The sequence below is a fragment of the Dromiciops gliroides genome, chromosome 1 (genome assembly GCF_019393635.1).
Source record: "Dromiciops gliroides isolate mDroGli1 chromosome 1, mDroGli1.pri, whole genome shotgun sequence".
NCBI lineage: Eukaryota > Metazoa > Chordata > Mammalia > Microbiotheria > Microbiotheriidae > Dromiciops > Dromiciops gliroides.
The window spans coordinates 140,413,172-140,436,905 of NC_057861.1; the positions used below are offsets into that span (position 1 = coordinate 140,413,172).

Below are 23,734 nucleotides of genomic sequence, written 5' to 3' on the forward strand. Positions count from 1 at the left end.
CAGCACTAAATCTAGTGCCTGATAGATAGTAGATGCTTAATAAATGTTGATTGATTGAGATGCTGCTAGTCTACATGGGTAGAAGTTCCTCATCTATGCTGATTAAAATTAAGTTCTAGTCCAACCCCCTCCCCCCAAAAAAAATACTAACAGATTTTTTTATCTCTTTACTTGCTATCCCTCCTACCCTCCATTTCCTTGCCTGTCCCTTGCATTCTGGAATATCATCTCACCCATTAGAATGTGAGTTGAAGGCAGGGACTATTTTTAACCTTTCTTTGTGTTTCTTGAACTTAGGTACAAAGTAAATACTTAATGTTTGTTGACTGACTTTCATATTGTTGGCCCACATTTCTGTAGTTACTTTACCATACCTCTGTCAGCCCTTCCTCCTCTAATTTACTAGGAAGGTAAAGGACCCAATCCTAGGTTATTAGAATGGTTGACAGAGTAAGATTCAATAAGCTCTGCATAATAGGAGGCAATCCAAGCCTCTTCTTTGTGTTTTGTTTTGGTTTTTTGATGAGGCAATTGGGGTTAAGTGACTTGCCCAGGGTCACACAGCTAGTAAGTGTTAAGTGTCTGAGGCTGGATTTGAACTCAGGTACTCCTGACTCTAGGGCCGGTGCTCTATCCACTGAGCCACCTAGCTGCCCCCTCCAAGCCTCTTCTTAATAGTAAAGTCCAGTCTGGGTTTTGTGACAAATATTTCATCTGCTCAAAATGTATTTTTGTGATGTGGTTCACAGTGCGCTCATCTCTAGAGACATGAGCTGTCACTGCATTTGTTTGGAAATATGACTTCTCTGGTTTGTACCAAGCCATGTTCTCTCTCACATACCTAACCCCCTGGGCTGCCGGAGAAAGTGTTTAAAGATGGAGATTTGTAGAGAGATTTGTAGAGAGCAGCAGGTGTTGTTAACTAATGTTATCAAGAGGCCCCTGGTCCTGGCTTAACTCAATTCATCTTCTGGGTGGTGGACAGCCTGCCCATGCTCAGGCACCTCCCTCCTTCCTCTGCAGAGACAGAGCACTGCATTTAATGAAGGACTGAGTAGCTTTTTTAGTGAGTATTGAGGAACTTTTTCTTTCTTTTTTCTATTCTTTGTTATTAGGATTGGCTCTTTGGGAGGGGGGAGGGAGAGGGATCAACTGGGAAATAAAGGGAATATAAAACCAAAGGATATCAATGCATTTCTTTTAAATGAAAGAAGTTTCTGAAATTGAAATCCTAGATTTCCTCAGCTTCTCCCCCAGCTCTAAGGGAAATCTCTCTCTCCAAAAGCTTCTTTCTGCACCACAGTGGAAGGATCTTACCTTTGCCCTCCTGAGGCTTGGGTGGGGGAGGGGGGAGTAGAGATCCAGCAATTGCTGCTTGGACTAGCAGCTATGCTCATTAAGAAATTTAGTGGGATGTATGTGTATAAGTATATCTACAAGTGTGTACATGCATACACATACATGGGGTATACAAATGTGAATGGCTTATAGATATATGCATATAATGTGCCATGTACAAATAGGCATGGTGTAAACACATGCTCTTACAATGCATACACACATGGGTAAATGTGTACATATACATGCATGTATGCTGTGCAAACATGCATATTGTGTGTATATGTGTTTGCATGTTACATATATGCACATGCATAGGTATGTGCAGTTTCGCAATACAATGAAGATGTGTGTACATAATATACAAGATACATACATGTGCACACAAACACAATGCACATGTACATTCATATATACCTAAATGTGTGTATACACCATACATTCAATATACGCACATGTATTTGCATTTGCGTTCACACATACCTGCATATACATTTACACATGTACAAAACATATGCACATATACAGACATATGCAAACACATACATATACACCTAAATGCATGCATACATGCATATGTGTACATATGCTCATAGACATGTATATATACATATCTAGACATAGACATGTCTATCTAGGCTATTCCCAAAGTTTTAGTGTGGTTTTAAGCTTTGGCTTTAAAAAAGCATCAGATGCACCAGCCCTGGATTCAGGAGGACCTGGGTTCAAATCCAACCTCAGACACTTGACACTTACTAGTTGTGTGACCCTGAGCAAGTCACTTAACCCTCATTGCCTCAAAAAAAAAAAACCATCAGGAGAGCACGAAGTTTTAGCTTCCAACTGCACCAAGACTTTTGGGACACCCTGTATAATACCCATCATGCACAGAAAAAAAAGTTGAAAACTAAACAAATCAAATTGCCCCACCAGGAAATGTTGTCCTTAAGGTGCTGTTTTAATTACAAACCTTAAATTCTGATCTTAAGGCACTATATTCTTTTCCTGGTAGGATGACATGTGAAAAGCCAGCATCAGACATCAGTGAGTCCATGGGCCACCCAATAAACAAAAGGAAAATAAGCCATGCCTTCATAGGAAACCTGGATCCTGGTGGCTGAATCACAGAGCAAGAGGGAGGTGGGACCCTGGATCCTTGCCCAGCTCCACTACTGACTCACCGAGTGACTACGCATGGACAGCCAGCTAATGTGGCTTCTCTGCCTCAGCTTCTCCATCTGTAATTGGAGGAAAATGAGGGTGCTTATTTGATAAAAGTGCCATGAGATGCTTTGATGAAAGGTTTTCCATTAAGTTATGCTATTATAATTACACCCTTCAGCTGTTCTTTATATGATCCTATAAAGGGAAGTATGTGTGCAGGAAATAGGCCCCAATGCCAAACATCTGTTTAGTAATAGCCACAGCATCTGGTCCATCCAACGGCCATTCCCTTCAGCACTTCCAAATACTGCCTAGTTGTGTTAGTGCCTAGGGACCACTGGAACCCTGGATCTCTGTAGGTCAACCTTGGGGTCATACTGGCCCAAATGATGACTCATTTGCCTGCTGGCCAAGGGAATAGGGTGACTTGCTGCATTTATAGAAGATGAAGGGCTCAACAATAGGGTCGCGATACCACAGACATTTGCCTTGCCTGTTGGGAAGCACTCAGTATATGTTTGTTGAATTGAATTTTATTAAACAGGTCCTATTGATTTAAATCATTGAGGTAATCACTCATTACACTTTCATTTTCATTAGGAAGCTTTTTCCTTTGGGGAATTTTGCCCCGTGCTGAGATGGGACCACAACAAGTCAAAAATGCCGCAAGACCTTCATGAACACAAAAGGAGACGCTTCTTCCTTCTTCTCTGCCTCTGTTCTCCCTTTATGGTCACACTGTGTTGTTCCCTATGCTGCCAAAGTCTAACTTGGGGATATAAGTTTGGGTTTCCTTCCTTCCTTCCCTCCCTCCCTTCTTCCTTCCTTTCACCAGGTAATTAAGGAGTTTGTCATCAACTGCTTGGGCCACCTCCAAGATCACGTGGTAAGCTCTGAAGTGTTGTCATGCCTGCTAGAGAATGAGAGAAGCTCTCCTGTACGTCAGGGAATACTTAGAGGGATCCTGCACAGTCGTTCAAAGGGAAGACAGGCATGCTAGGAAATACGCATCAGAGACAACCATTCTAAGACAGTGATGGCAGGTGTGAGTTCAGCTGCCACAGGTTCCACATGACTGCCCTCTTCGGAAATGAAGAACAATTCCATCATGCGGCATGACCATCTGATGACTGAGGTCCTTGAGGAAAACATTTGCAAGTGCTTATCCCATCCATAATATGGGCTCTTCTCTTCATCCCTTCTCTTGTCTTAGAGAAGGTGCTGATTAAAGATCAAGTGGGACTCTGACTCACTGATGAACTTCCCCCAGCGTGGCACAAACATTTGGAAGCAAAGTTAGAGGCAAAAATGGAAGAAAAAAAAAAAAGGCAGGGGGGGGAAACAGGGTCAGGGTGGAATTAGTTGAAATGAAGATGCTGTTACCCGTTTCTGTGTGCATCACTTTGTGGGGGCCAAATTTAATATATAAAGAGTTAATTGGGGGGCAGCTAGATGGCACAGTGGTAAAGCACCGGCCCTGGATTCAAGAGTACCTGAGTTCAAATCCGGCCTCAGACACTTGACCCTTACTAGCTGTGTGACCTTGGGCAAGTCACTTAACCCTCATTGCCCTGAAAAAAACAAAACAAAAAAACAACAAACCAACAAGAGTTAATTTGGTGGCTTACCTACATATTGGGGTCCTGGAGGTAATGAGGGACCTCTAGGTTTAAAGCTCCCTCCCCTCTGAAACTGCCTTTTTGGATATTTCTCCCAGGTCAATAAGAAAGGAGCCTTCACCCCCCCCCCAAAAAAAATTTAAAAGGTGGCAGCTAGGTGGCACAGTGGACAAAGCACCGGCCCTGGATTCAGGAGGACCCGAGTTCAAATCTGGCCTCAAGACACTTGATGCTTACTAGCTGTGTGACCCTGGACAAGTCACCTAACCCTCATTGCCCCACCAAAAAAAAAAAATCAGAAAGGAGCCTTACAGCCTCAGTTCCACAGATGAATCAGATTTTATTAAGGAGAATAAAGTAAATAGCAAAGATGAAATTAATAAAATCAAAGACAAGGAAATAGGGGAGAATACGGATAATCCTCCTAGCTCTAACCTAAGTCTATTCAAAAGAGCAGAGTAACTTACCACCTGTTTGACCCTAGGTAAGTCACTTAACTGCTTGTAGCTTCAATGGAAAGCACAGCTTACAACCAGGCTTGAATGACTAGGCTGCTGCTGCTCCTGCTCAAGCCACTGGAAGGGTAGAAGAGAGAGAGCTCTGGAAGAGCAGTGAGCTTCCCTCAGCAAGCATTGAATCCTCCTCCCCAAAAAGGGGAGGTCCTTCAAAAACTGCCTATGGAGAGAGGTTTCTCCTTCTGACCTCATAGCATGTGTAACTTCAGGGAGGGCCAGGTGAGACCCCTCCCAAATGACTCAGCCAAATTCCAATAATTTTACCACATTCCCCCTTTGTTTCTTTGAGGAACACGAGGTGTTTCCTTGACGAAACAGTCAAAAATAACAGAATATAATAACCTAAGCTAACAAACAATATGTTAATAACAATATAGAAAAAAGAAATTTTGTCCAGAGGGGTGGTCCCTCATGAACCGACACTTTGACACTGCCTGCTAAGGGAGGGCCTCTGCAGAGAATACATGTTACAAATGGTGTATATAATAATAGAAAGAAAAAAGAAAAACAACAAAACAAAACTGTTCATTTAAAGTCTTTGAGACCTTGTCCTCTTGGAGTGGTGAGATGTCATCAGGAAAACTGGACTCTGGTCTGGACTCTGGTTGTCTCTGGATTCACTTCTTTAGCTGTTGAACTGCTGGATTTTCACTAATCCTTAGCATAGCATTGTCAATGATCAAATTAAACAGTGAGAGTAATGTAATAACAGATACTTAAAATGATAATCAATTTATCAAAAATAAATAAAACTTCAATCAGCAATCAGCAAGACTCAATATTCAATATGTTCATTGATCGATCAAGCAATAGGTTTCAATAACCCTTTAAAAAAAAAAACAATCCCATAAACAAACTCATGGTTAAACCCATGTTTTTTTTAAACAAAAATTGTGATAGCTTTTGAGGCCCAATGGCCCCACAGCAGATACTTAAAATGTCTTTGAAAATTCATTCAGTGTACAAAATTGAGTTTAAAAGAAAGCAAAAGACAGGGCAACCAGGTGGCACAGTGGATAAAGCACCAGCCCTGGATTCAGGAGGACCTGAGTTCAAATCCAGCCTCAGACACTTGACACTTACTAGCTGTGTGACCCTGGGAAAGTTGCTTAACCCTCATCGCCTTGCCAAAAAAAAAAAAAAAAAGAATTATACCCTTTCACACACAAATCCAATTAGAATAAAATAATCTTAAAAAAAAAAAAGAAAGATGGCTTAAAGGAACAAGGGTTAAGTAGGGAAAAGGGAAAGGGGTGGGGGAGGTTGAAGTATGCCAGAAAACAAGGCTGTGTACTCTCAGTGGTTTACCTGTAGAAGGAAAAGCCTGTTAAAGGTAAGTTATTATATTGCTAGAGTTTAGGGTACACCATTGTTTTAACCGGCTCCCCAATTCTCTGCATGCCAAAGTGGCAGGGTTTTCTGAATTATCATTGATTCTTCTAATGCTGTCATGATGTTCTTTATGGTAGAAAATGTGGAATTCTTTAACATTGGCTTTGTACCACGAATTTGCCATAGGGGTTTATTCAAATGATGAATGATTACATTCAGTTGGTTATATTTTGTAAAGGCTACAATTGCATTGTTCCCAACAAAAGTACGAGCTTTTTTTCAGTATAACTTTCAAGCACCCTGGTTTAATTTCAGAGAACCTGAAGTTGTGGCTTGTGAGGTATTTAATGACTGCTGGTTTGATTCTAGCAACTCCTCCCGGACTATGCTTTCCTCTTCCTGTAATCACAGAGAGATACGGTTTACCACCATTCTGCTTATGCTCTTCAGTTTTTTGTTGCAATACAGTTATTAAATGATTTATGGCTTCATCTACGTGGAGTCCATGGAGGTCCAAAACATTCTTTGGTAGTAGGGAAGCATTGACTTTCTCAAATATCTGCACAGCAGCAAGATGGTTGGCTTCTCTCATCTTCTCCTCGTGGAGACTACCCTGCTGTGCATAAAATGTGGCAACATTTTCTTTCCCCATGCAATAAGCTTCTTTTGCCTTGCTATAGCATTCCAATCTCTTTTGCTGGTGAAGGACAGCCTCTGCCCTATAGTCTTCATACTTAGGGATTTTGTGCTGACCTTTAGCTGCCTGACCAGAAAGAGCTGGTGCCAGAATGCTCTGTTTAGGCTTATTCTCCTCATTTGACTCAAAGACATAGGTGGCAACTTCCTTAAGCCTATCTATATTCATATTTCTCCAGTCTGGACATTGTGTCAGAAAAAATTCACGGATTTCTGGCAACGAATTGCAAACGAATGTGTGAACAACAAAATAGGAGTCTTTTAAATCTAATGGGTCCAGCCTGGTGTATTGCCTACCAGCTTCACAAAGTCTATCGTAAAACCTATTGGGTCGTTCATTAGTCTCCTGATGTAGGTTTAAGAATTTCTGCCAGTTTTCGGATTTTCTAGAGCAAGATTCCATTCCCTTCAGAAGAGTTTCTCTAGCATCTTTTAATTCTTGGAATTGTGAATCATCATTATAATTCCACTTTGGGTCCCGGAGAGGCCATGCCATAATAGCCTGGCCTTTTGTTACCAGGGCATTTCCTGCTAAGATAATATCTGTAATCTCACTCGGGGATAGTAAAGTTTCCATAAGACAAGTAACATCTGCCCAAGTGGGTTGATATGTATTAAATATAATCCTTAACTGTGAAATTACAGTCTTTGGATTTTGTTCAAAACTAGGGATGATTAGTTTCCATGCTCTCAAGTCACTTGGTCTAAAGGGACTATATTTTCTAACTTGAATTGGCGCTCCTTTTTTGGTACATTCTATAGCCTCCTGCAGGGGGAGCAGTTTCTGCTGATCTGATTCTAAGGATTGGTCAAGATCTATTTTTGAACTCCGGTCATCTCCAGCAGAGGGAGCTGTCCTAGCATCTCTCTCACCACGTAGCACAACCCTAACATCTCCATTCCTCTTTGAACACCATATTATAATAATACCAAGATGGAGAATAAAATATATAAACACTAGAGCTATGGTTATATTTTCATGGTAAAATTCAAATTTAGCTATAATACTCTCAGTAATATTAAACATATGCCCAGTGGGGGGGACAGATTCTCCCACTCCATTATGCCAAAGGTTTCCTCCTACATAGATGAGGAAAAAGCCTGTAAAACCATGAGAAAATACTGAGTAGGCCGTCTGATTGAATATGGGAGTTAAGTAGCCCCAAAATGCTCCAATGAGGAAAGCCATGAGGAAGAAAAAATATTCAAACATGTCGCCCTTTGAAATGGACTGGCTTTTCTCTTGAAGCGAGGCTTAGTGCAAAGCAAGGGAGATTAGTTAAATGAGGGAGGCAGTGGGGGAGGGTTAAAAGAAAGTCCACCAGATTAGCTGGCTCGTGGCTAAGATAGGGGTGAGTAGGTGGATTCCTTAGCTCCTGGCTTGGCTCACTCCCCCCACCCTGAAACTGCCCTTTTGGATATTTCTCCCAGGCCAATAAGAAAGGAGCCTTACAGCCTCAGTGAAATTAATAAAATCAAAGACAAGGAAATAGGGAAGAAATACGGATAATCCTCCTAGCTCTAACCTAAATCTATTCCAAAGAGCAGAGTAATTTACCACCTGTTTGACCCTAGGTAAGTCACTTAACTAACTGCTTGTAGCCTCAATGGAAAGCACAGCTTACAACCAGGGTTGAATGACTAGGCTGCTGCTGCTGTTGCTGCTGCTGCTGCTGCTGCTGCTCCTGCTCCTGTTCCTGCTGCTGCTGCTGCTGCTGCTGCTCCTGCTCCTGCTCCTGCTCCTGCTCCTGCTCCTGCTCCTGCTCCTGCTCAAGCCACTGGAAGGGCAGAAGAGAGAGAGCTCTGGAAGAAGAGCAGCGAGCTTCCCTCAGCAAGCATCGAATCTTCCTCCCCCAAAAGGGGAGGTCCTTCAAAAACTCCCTATGGAGAGAGGTTTCTCCTTCTGACCTCAGTAGCATGCGTTACTTCAGGGCGGGCCAGGTGAGACCCCTCCCAAATGACTCAGCCAAATTCTAATAATTTTACCACAACCCCGCCCCCACCCCTCCCTCAGACCATGAGGAGGGATGTTGGGGACCTCGAAGGCCAGGTCTGAGCCGCTGACCACTTCCCCACAAGGTCCCGAGGGCCCATCTCCCCCAGCTCTGGCCCTCTCTCCTGGGCCCTGCGGGGAGGCCGAGTCGGGCACTGCCAGGCCTCCCTCCCTGGCCCTGGCCCTGCCCCGCACAGCACACAGCACACCATCGGGGCCTCCTAAATGGTGGTTGACGGACGAATCAATATTTTTTTTTTTTGGTGAGGCGATTGGGGTTAAGTGACTTTCCCAGGGTCACACAGCCAGTAAGTGTTAAGTGTCTGAGGCCAGATTTGAACTCAGGTACTCCTGACTCCAGGGCTGGTGCTCTATCCGACCCATCAATAATGATGCAACTTCCCCTGTTGCACCTCCTCTCAACTTCTCACCTGGGACACAGTCTGGACTTCAGCACCACCAGGCTCTGCTTCACCTCTATGATTATGATTGTAAATAATAAAAATTTTAATAAATTTTAATTTTAATAAAAAAGAGGAGGCCATATCAAAGTACGTGGGTCCTTAGGATTCCTCTGTAAAGAATTACACTCTTGTACAAGTCCTAGTTAGGAATAAAATAACAGGTTTATTGGGGTACAGGAGAAACTGGCCAGGAGGAAGGTTTTGGAGAAACAAAACGCTTTCCTCCCTGACTAGCTTGGGGAGCACCTTTCTATAGAGTTCAGATGGCGTAGGTAAGAATGTCCCTTATTGGATGATGGGCTGGGGGGGGGGGGTCCTGTGGTGATGGGCTGGGGTAGGTGATGATCTGTTGTGAGCAATCTGGTGATGGGCTTTGAGAACTGCAAAATTTACTGAGAACTGATTCCCCACCCAGTCCTCTTTTCCCCAGACAAATGAATTGCCTTGGGCTGACCAGTCTTTCAGTTCCAGACTCTTGACAGCTTATGGATCTCCCCCAAGCAAACTACCCCCTCCCAAAGATTCCCAAGCTTACTTCCTGGATTTTAGTTTATTATGTAAAAAGATTCATTTACATTAAATAGTTTCTGTCTGTGAGAAAATTACCTTTCCCAAGGGTAGTTTCATAGCTCCCTCTGTTCTGTTACCTCATAAAAACCCTGTCCTTGTTTCCCATCTTTGGGTATTCCTAGCTTCCTAGCTTTGTGATACCATGAGCTATAGTTCCTCTGCCCCGATTAAAGACCTTATTTCTCCTATATTGATTGTTTCCTTAATTTCCAGGTTAACAGCATTAACTCCATCTTGGTGGGTCCAAGCAGTCTGGTGGTGGGCCGTTCCGAGTGGTCTTGTCCTGTTGTAGTTACTCTCAACAAGATTACCTCATCCAGGTGCTCAGGAGGTCTGGAATGTGGGGTGGTGGTCCTGGAGCTTGTTCAGTTCTATCTGGTGCTGCTTATCTCTTTTGGGTGTGTATGTCCTTGATTGAGCTCAAGGAGAGGCCTACTTGATTTCAAGAGAAAACTCCTGAGGTTTCAAGGAAAAAGTTCCTTAACCTCCCCAGACAACTTTTGGGGTAACCGGGGCCCATAATCCTCCCATAACACCATATTAGTCATTTTGTACAAGAAAATTTTAATAAAAGAAAAAATGAAGTAAAAAATAGCATGCTTCAGTCTGTGTTCAACCAATATCAGTTCTTTCTCTGAAGATAGATAGATAGTATGCTTCATCATTAGTCCTTTGGGATTGTGTTGGATCATTGTATTGTTGAGAATAGCTAAATCATTCACAGTTCTTCATCTATAGTGCTATCTCTGTGCACAAAGTTCTCTTGGTTCTGCTCTCTTCCCTATACGTCAGTTCATATAAGTCTTTCCAGGCCTTTCTGAAATCATCCTGCTTGTCATTTCTTAAAGCACAATAATATTCCATCACCATCATATACCACAGCTTGTTTAGCCATTCCCCAATTAATGGGCACTCCTTTGATTTCCAATTCTTAGCCACCACAAAAAGAGCTGCCAGAAATATAGTTTTGTACAAATAGATCTTTTTCTCTTTTGGGGGATGTAAGAAACCTTTTCAGTCCCATCAGTTGTTAGAATACATGTTACAACTATTTGGATATGGGGTGTGAGGGAAAGGGAAGAGTTGGAGATGACTCTAAGGTTGTGAACCCAGGTGACTAGAGGATGATGGTGCCCAGCACAAAAACAGGGATGTTAGGGAGAGGGATGGAGCAGGGCAAAAGAGGGACAAACTGTTCCCTAAGAGCAACATTGCCACACAACGATGGCAGCCATGGGAAGAGCATAGGTTGGTATCATTCACTGTTACCAGCCCCATGGGCAGGTCAGTGGTTCAGGAATGTAGCAGGTTGAGACCCAAAAGCCATTAAGGGATTAAATTTATATAGAATTTTGAACAAAGAGCTGTCATGGCCCTAATAGGAGACTGCCCCATCACCTATGTGAAACAAGGCAGTTGGGTAATCCAAACCACTGAAATCAAGGTATTTTGTGAATTTCCAGATGAGGAATGAAAGGTAAAGACCCACGGAACTAAACCCTCACAATGTCACAGAAAGCAAACCTTCTCTGTTACTATGAACTCTCCTGTTATTGTCTTTGTTTCAGCATCTGAATCCTTCCTCCTTGAAGAGATATTGAGTTTGAACATCAGTTTCTGTGTCAGTTAAACTTTAGCATAGGTGCATGCTGGGGGCTGAGGCCCTATGGATCAAATTGATTTTCATTGCCTTACACATGGCTTTGAGAGGACATATGACAAGAGTAACAATGATAATAGCTAACTCCTACGACACATCAGGTACTGTTCTAAGTGCTTTACAGATATTATCTCATTGTGATATATCATAATGACTTTTGTTTTGGACATCCTGAATTTGAAATGTCTATGGGACATCCAATTGGAAATGTCAAATAGGCAGCTGGTGACATGGAACTGACGTTCAGGAGAGATGGGAGTCATATGCATAGAAATGGGGCAGCTAGGTGGTCCAGTGGATAGAGCACTGGCCCTGAAGTCAGGAGGACCTGAGTTCAAATCCAACCTCAGACTCTTAACACTTACTAGCTGTGTGACCCTAGGCAAGTCACTTAACCCCAATTGCCTCACCAAAAAAAAAAAGAGAGAGAGATAGAGAGCAATGATCACTAAACCCAAAGGAGCTGATGAGACCAACAAGGGAGACAATAGAGAGAGAGCAAGAAAGAATAAAACTGGGGCAGCTAGGTGGCACAGTGGATAGAGCACTGGCCCAGGATTCAGGAGGACCTGAGTTCAGATCTGACCTCAGACACTTGACACTTACTAGCTGTGTGACCCTGGGCAAGTCACTTAACCCCAATTGCCTCACCAAAAAAAAAAAAAGAATAAACCCACTCTTGGGGAGCAGTGCAGGGATGGTGATCCAACAAAGAAGATGGAGGAGCCCCACACTGAGCCCACATTTCCTCACCTGTAAAATGAAAAGAACCTGCACCACTTAACTCACCACCACCGGAAAGCTTGGAAAATGCTTGATGCAACACCCCACATCCCTGTGGGGTGAGCATGACAGGAATATAAAGGCAAAGGGGAAGGAAAGAGAAAATGAAGATGCTGAAGGAGTAGTGTAAGAGCGAGGATTTTCAGAAGGCTTCCATCTACTCTGTAAGAATCTTGCATGACTCCATTTACATGCTGCTTCCTCCAATAGAATATGAGCTCCTACAGGACCTTTTCCTTTTTCTTTGCATCCCCAGCACTCAGTTTAGCAGTCCCAGGTACAAGGTAGGCCCGTGATGAATTTTAGTTGACTGAAGTCTGTAAGGGATGAGATATTATAGGGGCATATTGTAATGATCTCTGTAGCATTCTTTACAAAAAACTGGAAATTTGAATATCAACTGGTCCCCCCCCTTCTCCCTCTAGAATCTCCCAACCTCCTTCCAACCCCTTACACACAGAGCACTGGAGTGAGCACACACACACACACACACACACACACACACACACACACCAAGAATTAGCATCAGTCCCAAGTCCAGTCTCTTTTGCTCCCTCCTCCTCCTGTTCCCCTATATCCCACAAATCCCTGGTCCTGCTTAACACACATAAGAACCCCATAAAAACCTTCCAGTTGTTACTGGTTTTGATGCCCAGTTCCACCCAGGACTCCGGTAAGGTGCTGAATCCCATCTGGGGCACCATTGTGTCATGGGGAAAATGGGTAGGGGGTTTGGGGGTCCTTAGGAATAACTCTTTAAAGAATTACACCCTCTTGCACACAAAAGCAGTTAGAATAAGATGGTAGTTTATTTTGGGGCTGAGGAAGGCAAGGCAAGGCAAACCATGAAAGAAATCTTTGGATTTCTCATGGGGAGAAAGGCACAGAGCATGGCTCTGAGATACCAGTCTCCTCAAGCAGGAGACAGGCAGGTACTTTTATAGAGGACTGATGAGGGTGACCATCTGACTATGGAAAGTTCCCTTAGTGAGGGAGGACCATCCCCCACTGGTGTTGGCTGGAGGAATTGGGTGAGAGATGACTGCAGATCTCTCAAGCCATCTCCTCAGGATACAAAGGAAGCAGCCACACCCAAACTTATCTCCCCAGAGTTGTGGGAGACTAGAATGAAGGGTGGAGGTCCCAGAGCTAGCTCAGTCTTGTTCCACTTATCTCTCTAGGCGTGTCTGTCCTCTGGTTTAGTTTCTCAAAAAGAAGGTTCTTTGATGTGCCCCAGAGAACTTCTGGGGTGCTATGGGCCCATAACAATTGGATCTGACCTATTTCCATCATCCTTTCTGAAACTCCCCCCCTTATTTTTAAATTTTAAGCATACTTCCTAAATAAAACAAACTTGCTAGACTCTCTGTTGTGTTCCATATTTCCTGGACAATTGGTCAAAACTTAGCAACTTGATTGAGATGCATTTTGCAGTGTGAAATGTATTTCGTATTCCTTACTCCCTCCTACATTCTTTGTTTTTCAGAGGCATAGGACTCCTTACTGTTCCTAGCACAAGACACTTTGTCTCCTGTTTCTGGGCATTTTCACTGTTTATTTCCCATGCCTGGAATTCTCTTCCTTCCTCATTTCCACCTCCTGGTTTCCCTGGCTTCCTTTGAGACCCATCTAAAATCCTACCTTCAACAGGAAACCTTTCCTGAGCCCTCTTAATGCTGATACCTTCCCTGTTGATTATCTCCAATTTATCTCGTGTTTACTTAAAATGTATCTTGAGTGGGGCAGCTAGGTGGAGCAGTAGTTAGAGCACCAGCCCTGGATTCAGGAGTACCTGAGTTCAAATCCGGCCTCAGACACTTGACACTTACTAGCTGTGTGACCCTGGGCAAGTCACTTAACCCCCATTGCCCCACAAAAAAAAAAAAATTTTTTTTAAATGTATCTTGAAAGACTTCTAGTATTATAGAGATGGAATTAGTATTATATAGATTATAGAAAGGAGGAAAGACAAGGAATTTTTAAATTTCATTTTAAAGTGTTTTTTTTTAATTAAAATAAATCTATTTTCTCTTTCTCCTCCCCACTCATACTCCAGTGGAAAAAAATATAGGAAAAAAACCCAAATTTCTTGAAACAAATATGCATAGTTTGTTTGTACCTAATCTTTTGCATAATGTCTCCCCCATTAGACTGTGAGCTCATTGGAAAAAGAGAGACACTTTAGCCTTTCTTTGTATCCCTGGTGTTTAGTAGGTACTTAATAAATACTTATTGACTGATTAAATGCCTTGGAGTGTAGAGACCAAGCTACTTGAAGGACCACAGTACAGATAATTCTGTGAATCAGTCCCCACCCTTTCCTTACCCCTAAGGACTACCATCTGGAATGTGGCTGTTAGGTTGGTTTGTTTGAAAGCATCAAACTAAGATTCCATCAATGGGTGGTAGGTTCCTTCCCTGAGCCTGATCTGACAGCTAACTCTTCTGTAATGTTGAGAACTGCCTGGCATCAAGAAATTAAGTGATTCAACTACTGGGTTGGACACAGGATTTTAACCCGTGTCTTGCTGACTCCCGGGTTGGCAGATTATTCCTACACTGCTGTTCTTAAGTAGGTTCAGTCTTTCTGACTCTTGGTGACCCCATTTGGAGTCTTCTTAGCAAAGATACTAGAGAGGTTTGCCACTTCCTTCTCCAGCTCCTTTTACAGATGAGAAAATTGAGGCAAACAGGGTGGAAGTGACTTGCCCAGGGTCACATAGCTAGTAAGTGTCTGAGGGTGGATTTGAATTCAAGATGAGACTTCCTAATTCTCAGCCTATTAGCTGCCCATGCCTACACCACAATACCTATAATAATAGGTTCTAAGAAGGCCCTCTAGAGACCTTGCTCCCTAAAAAGCTTCCATGAAAAATAGTTCCTTTTGTATGGTCCTAGTCTCTGGCCTCCACCCTAACCCCATATAGCAACATAAGACTTTAATACTTCAGTTTTGAAATGACTTACCGTCCTTAAAGAATCCTAATTCCATACCTATGCAAGTGAGTGGAAGAGTCAGGCTTAGTCTGAAGCTCCAGCTTTGGACTGCCATGCTTGTCCTACAAGGTCCTTGCCAGCTAAGTGAGAAATCAGCATGATGCCATACCATGCATGGTCTCTTGTACAATAAATGCCAGATCCAAATAGCAGTGAAAAAATGAAGATTCTTCTTAAAATCAACCCCCTTGATGCCCATCAATTGGGGAATGGCTGAACAAGTTGTGGTATATGAATGTAATGTGATACTATTGTGCTGTAAGCAATGATAAAGCAGGTGAATTGATCCAACCATTCTGGAGAGCAACTTGGAACCATGCCCAAAAGGCTTTAAAACTGTGCATACTGTTAACCTGGACATTAAGGAAATAATCAATATAGGAGAAATAAGGTCTTTAATGGGGCAGAGGAACTATAGCTCATGGTATTGCAAAGCTACCCAAAGATGGGAACAGAGGACGGGGGTTTTTATGGGGTGACAGAACAAAAAGGGAACCAAAAGATTGCTCCAGAGTCACATACAACTATTTAATGTAAATGAACCTTTAACAAAAGAAACAATAGAACTGCTCCTAAATAGACACTGCTAACTCTGAATAGAAACTACTTAATGTAGATGGACTCTTTCACATAATAATCATAAAGTCCAGGGAGTAAGGTGGGGAAACATTGGGAGGGGATAAGTTGCCTGGGGGAAGGTGGGGGAGGTCCATAAGTCCATTGAGAGTCTGGAAATGACCATGAGAGTCAGTCCCAAGCAATTCATCTGCCTGGGTAGGGGGACTGGATGGGGAATCAGTCAGTTCACAGTAAATTTGTAGTTATCATTCCCTCCTCTTGGTCAAGACAAATTCTGGAATTCGTTGATGACCAAAAATCGTGTTGGGGCATGGAACAGGAGTCTACACTGATGTCCTCTGCTTCTTTTTCCTGGTCAGGCTAAACTTGGTGTCCGTGTCGTTGGTAGTGTGTCTGGCCATTCATTCAGGGGTCGGAGTCTTCTTCAGATGTGATAAGTAGATCCAGCTGTCAATTCCTTTCAGCCAAGGGGTTGGTCAGCAGCACTAGGTAGGGAATCCTTTTCCAATAGACCCAGTCTCCAGGTTCCAACTATAGGTTAGTCTGAATTAAGGTTGAGCCTCTAGAAAATGACTGAGAGACAAAATGATTAAGGTGATGAAGAATTTGGGTGAGTCCTTTACAATAGGACAGAAGGGAGGCCTTAATGGAGAGGGAGTCACTTGAGGAGAAAAGAGAGGCATAGATAGCACTACTAACTCTGTATCCCAAAGTGATCATAAAAAAGGGGAAAGGACCTATGTGTACAACAATATTTGTTATGGGGAAATTGGTGGGGGTTTGGGATAGGGGTTCTTAGGAATTCCTCTTTAAAGAATTACACCCTTGGGGGGCAGCTAGGTGGGGCAGTGGATAAAGCACCATCCCTGGATTCAGGAAGACCTGAGTTCAAATCCAGCTTCAGACACTTGACACTTAATAGCTGTGTGACCCTGGGCAAGTCACTTAACCCCTGTTGCCCCACAAAAAAAAAAAAGAATTACACCCTCTTGCACACAAATCAAATTAGAATAAAATAATAGTTTATTCAGGGGCTAGGCAAAAGAAACCAAGAAAGAAATCCTTGGATTTCTCATGGGGAGAAAGCATGGCACAGAGGGATGGCTCTGAGATACCTATCTCCCTGAGCAGAGAAGACAGGCAGATACTTTTATAGAGGACTGATGGGGTGATCATCTGACTGGAAAGTTCCTTTATTGGGGGAAAACCATCCCCCACTGGTGGTAGCTGGGGGAAGTTGGGTGAGGGGCAACTCCAGATCTCTCAAGCCATCTCGGTCATCCTCACTCCACAAAGGCAGCAGCCACATCTAATCTTATCTCCCTGAGGGGTGGGGGAGACTGGAATGAAGAAGGGTGGGGGTCCTGGAGCTAACTCAGTCCCAATTCAGTGCTGCTTATCTCTTTAGGAGTGTAGATCCTTTGGTTTAGTTTCTCTAGGAGAAGGTTCTTTTGATTTAACCCACAAAACTTCTGGGGAAACCAGGGCCATTCAAATGAGGTACCCAGGCCCATAACAATATTTATAGCTGCTCTTTTTGTGGTAGCAAAAATTGGAAATTGAGGGAATTCCTATCAATTTGGGAATGGCTGAACAAGTTGTGGTATATGAATGTAATGTGATATTATTGTGCTGTAAGAAATGATAAGCAGATGGATTTCAGAAAAACCTGGAAAGACTTATATGAGCTGATGCTGAGTGAAATGAGCAGAACCAAGAGAACATTGTACACAGTATCAACAACATTTTGTGAGGATCAACTGTGATAGACTTAACTCTTCTCAGCAATATAATGATCCAAGACAATGCCAAAAGACTTATGGTGGAAGATGCCCTTCACATTCAGAATGCAGACTGAAGCATACCATTTTCACTTTTGTTGTAACTTTTTTGTTCTTGTTCTTGCTGATTCTTTCTTGCAGTTTTTTCCTTTTGTTCTGATTAATGTGGAAATATTAAACATGATTGTAATGTATAACCTATATCAAATTGCTTTCTGACCTCAGGAGAGGGGAGGGAAGGGAAGATGGGAGAAAAATTTGGAACTCAAAAAATATCTTTACATGTGATTGAGAAATATTATTTTTTTTTTTTTGGTGAGGCAATTGGGGTTATGTGACTTGCCTAGGGTCACACAGCTAGTGTTAAATGTCTGAGGCTGGATTTGAATTCAGGTACTCCTGAATCCAGGGCCAGTGCTCTATCCATTGCGCCACCTAGCTGTCCCAAAATTAATTTAAAAAAAAAAATAAATGATGAGCAGGCAGATTTCAGAAAAACCCAGAAAGAATTAAGTAGACTAATGCTGAGTGAAGTGAACAGAACAAGGAGAACATTCTACACAGTAACAGCAACATGGTGACATGATCAGCTGTGATAGACTTAGCTTTTCTCAGCAATACAATGTTCCAAGATAATTACAAAGGACTCATGATGGAAAATGCTTTTCACGTTTAGAAAAAAAACTGGAATCTGAATGCAGGTTGAACCATACTATTTCTATTTTGGGTTTTTTTTCTCTTTTGAGGTTTTTCTCTTTATTCTTATTCTTTTACAACACGACTGTTATAGGGCCTAGCACCCCAGAAGTTCTCTGGGGTACATCAAAGAACCTTCTCCTTGAGAAACTAAACCAAAGACAGACACACTTAAAGAGATAAGTGGAACCAGATTGAGACTGAGTTAGCTCTAGGACCACCACCTTTCATTCCAGTCTTCCTCACCCCTGGGGAGATAAGATTAGATATGGCTGCTGCCTTTGTGGCCTGAGGAGCAGAGAGATGGCTTGATATATCTGAAGCCACCCCTCACCCAACTCCTCTAGCCACCAACAGTGGGGGATGGTCCTCCCTCAATAAGGGAACTTTCCACAGTCAAATGATCGCCTCCATCAGTCCTTTATAAAAGTATCTGCCTGTCTCCTGCTCAGGGAGATTGGTATTTCAGAGCCATGCTCTGTGCCATGCCTTCTCCCCATGAGAAGTCCAAGGATTTCTCTCTTGGTTTCCCTTCCCCAGTCCGTAAATAAACTATTATCTTATTCTATTGGTTTTGTGTGCAAGAGGGTGTAATTCTTTTTTTGTGTGTGTGGGGCAACAGGGGTTAAGTGACTTGCCCAGGGTCACACAGCTAGTGTCAAGTGTCTGAAGCTGGATTTGAATTCAGGTCTTCCTGAATCCAGGGCCAGTGCTCTATCCACTGCGTCACCTAGCTGCCCCCTAAAGGTGTAATTCTTTAAAGAGCAATTCCTAAGAATCCCAACCCCTACCCCTATCCCAAACCCCTCTACCCTATTTTCCCTATAACATGACTAATATAGAAATATGTTTAATGTGATTGTACATATAGAACCTATATCAGATTGCTTTCTGTCTTGGGGAGGGGAGAAGGAAGGGAGGGAGGGAGAAAAATTTGGAACTCAAAATCTTATAAAAACAAATGTTGAAAACTATCTTTACATGTAACTGGAAAAAAATAAAATACTATTAAGATAAAAAAAAACCCACCCAGCTGCCTTTTTTTTTTTTTTGGGTGGCACAGTGGATAAAGCACTGGCCCTGGATTCAGAAGTGCCTGAGTTCAAATCTGGCCTCAGACACTTAACACTTACTAGCTGTGTGACCCTGGGCAAGTCACTTAACCTCCATTTCCCCCCCCCACACACACACACACACGATTTTAAAAAAAAACTAAAATCAACCCCACTCTAACCTGGATGGTGTTTCTTCTGTCTGCAATTGTTCAGAAATTTACATCCTTTATCCTGAGAGTAAAGAAAACTCTTAACTCTGTGAGATACTCCTTGCTTTGTTCTTATTGGACTATGCGAATGTATTCTCCCAGGGATTAGCACAGGTCTGGTGGTGGCCTGGAATAGAAACCCAGGAAGTTTTTGTTGTTTTTTTAAAGTCCTATTTGATTTTTTGTTCTTGTCTAGTCCTTAAGTATTACAAATACAGACAAAAACCCATGCATAGGTTACATTCAACGCTCTCATTAAAACTACCAGCTCTTATTCAGTGTAATCAGAGGTGGACTGGTAAATGTTTAACAATCATTTCTCAGAAAGAAAGAAAAAATACCCATACCACTCTTTTCAGCAATATGCAATTATTAACACTCTCTCCATTACTTCTTTTTTTTTGGGGGGGGGGTAGGGCAATGAGGGTTAAGTGACTTGCCCAGGGTCACACAGCTAGTAAGTGTTAAGTGTCTGCTGCTGGATTTGAACTCAGGTCCTCCTGAATCCAGGGCCAATGCTTTATCCACTGCGCCACCTAGCTTCTCTCTCCATCACTTCTTAAGTCTAGACAATCAATAAACAACAAATCAAGCCCTGATAGGTAGTCTTTACTGATTTCTGCGGTGTAAATGCTCACACTGAAAATTTAAGAGTCAGCTTTGAGGCAGGGGGAGCCGGCTCCTGTTCACCCTGGTTGCAACTCATAAGCCCAGATTTCTGTAGCTTTGCAGTGACTTTTATTCATTTAGAAGATGGCTTGGCACAGTCAGGAACACCGTCATATTGACAGGCAGTCCTTAAATTCAGGTGTTAATGCTTTTAATGCCTCTGAGGTGAAGTTTTCTTATCTTGAAATGAGGGATGGAGAAATGTGCACTAGATGATCTCTACCATTCATTCTAGCTCTAAAATTCATGATTCTATTTCCAGGAGTTCTAGATCTTTTTTTTTCCAGGAGGCATATAGTAGATTCTGGGCAGCTAGGTGGCACAGGAAATAGAGCACTGACCCTGGAGTCAGGAAGACTTGAGTTCAAATTTGACCTGAGTCACCTACTAGCTGTGTGACCCTAAGCAAGTCACTTAACCCTATTTGCCTCGGTTTTCTCATCTGTAAAATGAGCTAGAGAAGGAAATAGCAAACCACTCCCGTATGTTTGGGGGAAAAAAATTAGCGTCACGATGGATCAGACACTGAAACGACTAAAGAACAAGAATAGTAGATTCTACTCTCATCTCTCATAAAACTATCAGTATCTCGTTCTGGAAATTTCTAACAATAGGCTACTGATTTTCCCACTGCAAATTTTCTTACTTGTGACTCCCTCAAAACTCCAAAGATTCCATTTTTAAAATACCAAATAATGTTATTTACATTCCATCTGCTCAAATTTCAGCATATTTATTTTGGCTTCATTCATTTATTCAATAAGCATTCATTAAGTACTATGGGGCATGTGGGGTGTTCAGGGAGGACTATCATTTCTGGTCTGAGAACTTGCTGAGCCCTTTTCAGGGCTGCTCATTCACCTTTGGTGTCCACTTTCAAACAACTCTCACCCGTGTCTCCAAGAAGCTGTAGCATGCACAGTGGCAGTACTCTGGTTTAAAAAACAAAAAAACAAAAAACTGGCAGACCGGCTTAACCAGGTTGAGGGTAACCAACAAGCCTCAAGCCCATTGGTGAGATAGGGATATAGCTACTCCAAGTATGTGAAGATTTTCCCTGGAGGAATGGTGGATGTGTTACAACAGCCATGCTCAGACCTTGGTCAGACATTTAAGAAGCTAAGGTCATCTCCTAAATCCTGGACTAATACCAGTTATCTTTTCTTTTGTCCTGACACTAGACTTTGATGACTCTGGAAGAGAGAATGAGGCTGATAACTTTGTGAAACTGCCTTATTTAAATCCAATTCACATACAAGTCAAAACATCACCCTGTGATGTCATTGGTCCTCTTTGAAAATGGAGGAACAACAACAACATTAAGTACTTATACTACAAGCTAGAAACTGCCTTGGGTGCTGCAGATACAAAGTCAGAAATTAAATAGTCCCTGCCCCCAAGGAACTTACATTCTTCTAGAAAGAAACAAGGACACAGTTAAGTAAATACAAAATACTTTAAAAGTAAATATTTTTTCAGAAGAGGAAATATGCTAGCAATTAGGGAGGGGAGAGAGAAGGGGAAGGTTGGAATCATGCAGGATTGGTCTCTGGAATATAGCATTTGAGCCAAGACTTAAAGGAAGCTGGGGAGTCTTTTTTTTAAGTATATTTTTATTTATTTTATTAGATATTTCCCAATTTACATGTAAAATATTTGTAACATTCACCTTTTCCCGATTTTAAGACATTTTTATTTAAAGTTTTGAGTTCCAAATTCTATCACTCTCTCCCTCCTCTGTCCCCTCCCTAAGACAGTAAGCAATTAGATATAGGTTATATATGTTCAATTATGTAAAACGTTTCCATGATAGTCATTATGTACAAGAAGACTCAAATGAAAGAAAAAAAAAGAGAGTGAATCAATATCAGTTCAAAAGCTGGGGATTGTAAGAGACAGAGGTGACAAGGGAGTATCTTTCATGCCCAGGGAGGACATCCAACCTGGGAGAAGGAATGTCATGTACTTGAAACGACAATTAGACCAGTTAGTCTAAAATATGAGAGTATATTATAGGGAAAGAAAGTGCAACAAGCCTGGCAGCATAATCTGGCTTCTCTCTCTCTACTTGGGAGACTGTGAAGTCTAATGGCAAAAATGCAATACTTGGGGTCAGAAGAACTGGGTTCTGGGCCTGTCTCTGCCCCTTATTGATCTGTGGAACATAATCTCTTTGAGTTTTAATTTTTTCTTCTATAAAATAGGGGGGAAATATTTGCACTACCTAACTCACTGCTGTCCAGAAAAGTACTTTGTAAACCTTTATAGGCTACATAGACATATGGGCCAGGCCTGTGATTTCGCTGAAATAAGGAAATCCCAGATGAGGAACCTGCCTTTACCAGTTCATAGCTTCAGCAACTTCTCAATTCTTTTTTTTTTTTTTTGGTGGGGCAATGAGGGTTAAGTGACTTGCCCAGGGTCACACAGTTAGTGTCAAGTGTCTGACTGAGGTCAAATTTGAACTCAGGTCCTTCTGAATCCAGGGCCAGTGCTCTATTTACTGCACCACCTAACTTCCCACCTTCTCAATTCTAATATTGGTTGCTCCAGAAGGAGAAAAGACCAGGGAATTTTTTTATTTTCTTTTATTTTTAAAGTGTTTTTAATCAAAAATCTATTTTTGGGGCAGCTAGTTGGCACAGTGGATAGAGAACTGGCCTTGGATTCAGGAGGACCTGAGTTCAAATCTGGCCTCAGATACTTGACACTAGCTGTGTGACCCTGGGCAAGTCACTTAACCCTCACTGCCCTGCAAAAAACCAAAAACAAAAACAAAAACCCAACAAAAATTGATTTTTTCTTTCTCATTCAATTGGGGAAAAAATAGAAAGAAAAACAAATTCCTTATAACAAATGTGAAGAGTCAAGCAAAATAAATTCCCTCATTGGCTGTGTTCAAAACACATGCTTCATTCTACACCCTAACTCCATCCGTTTTCTGTGAAGAAGTGGATAGCATGCTTTCACATCTGCCTTTTGGAATCATGGATGATCACTGTGTGGATCATAGTTCTTCTTACAATTTTTAAAGTTATTGGTCTATACAGTGTTGCTGTTCTTATATAAATTGTTCTCTTGCTTCTACTCATTTCTTTTGTCAGTCAATAAGCATATATTAAGTGCCTACTATATGCCAGGCACTTTTCTAAGCCCTGGGGATAGGGGGGAAAAAAAGCAAAAGATAGTCCTGTCACTTTTCTCTTCAGTTGTCTGTAAGGTGTTCGGTTCTTCTTCTGAAGCTGAGGCCAAGTTGGAGTGAATCCTCATTTCAGCCAAGCAACGAGCAGCACTACAGACAAGTATCTCCTCATCCATCTCCTGGAATGGCCATTTCTGAGCTCACTTGTATCTACTCTGCCCTCATCCTTCACGACGATGAGGTTACAGTCACGGCCACGGAGGATAAAATGAATGCCCTCATTAAAGCAGCAGGTGTAAATGTTGAACCATTCTGGCCTGGATTATTTGCAAAGGCCCTGTACAATGTAAACATTGCAAGTCTCATCTGCAATGTAGGAGTTGGTGTGCTGCCCCTGCTGGAGGTGCTGCTCCTGCTAGCACAGTTGCCCCAGCTGAGGAGAAGAAGAAAGAGGAAGCAAAAAAAGAAGAAT

The 23,734-nt window shown here is 42.2% G+C and overlaps 1 long non-coding RNA gene across 1 annotated transcript in view; it reads right to left on the reverse strand.

Annotated features, from left to right (window-relative positions):
• Nucleotides 1–15,755: 15,755 nt before the first annotated feature.
• LOC122734991 overlaps nt 15,756–23,734 on the reverse strand; it is a 54,272-nt gene continuing 46,293 nt past the window's right edge. The window contains exons 6-7 of the long non-coding RNA XR_006354090.1: nt 19,422–19,578; nt 15,756–16,283 (exon numbers count right to left, since the gene is read on the reverse strand). This is a non-coding gene — a long non-coding RNA (uncharacterized LOC122734991). The remainder of the gene's footprint in view (nt 16,284–19,421; nt 19,579–23,734) is intronic.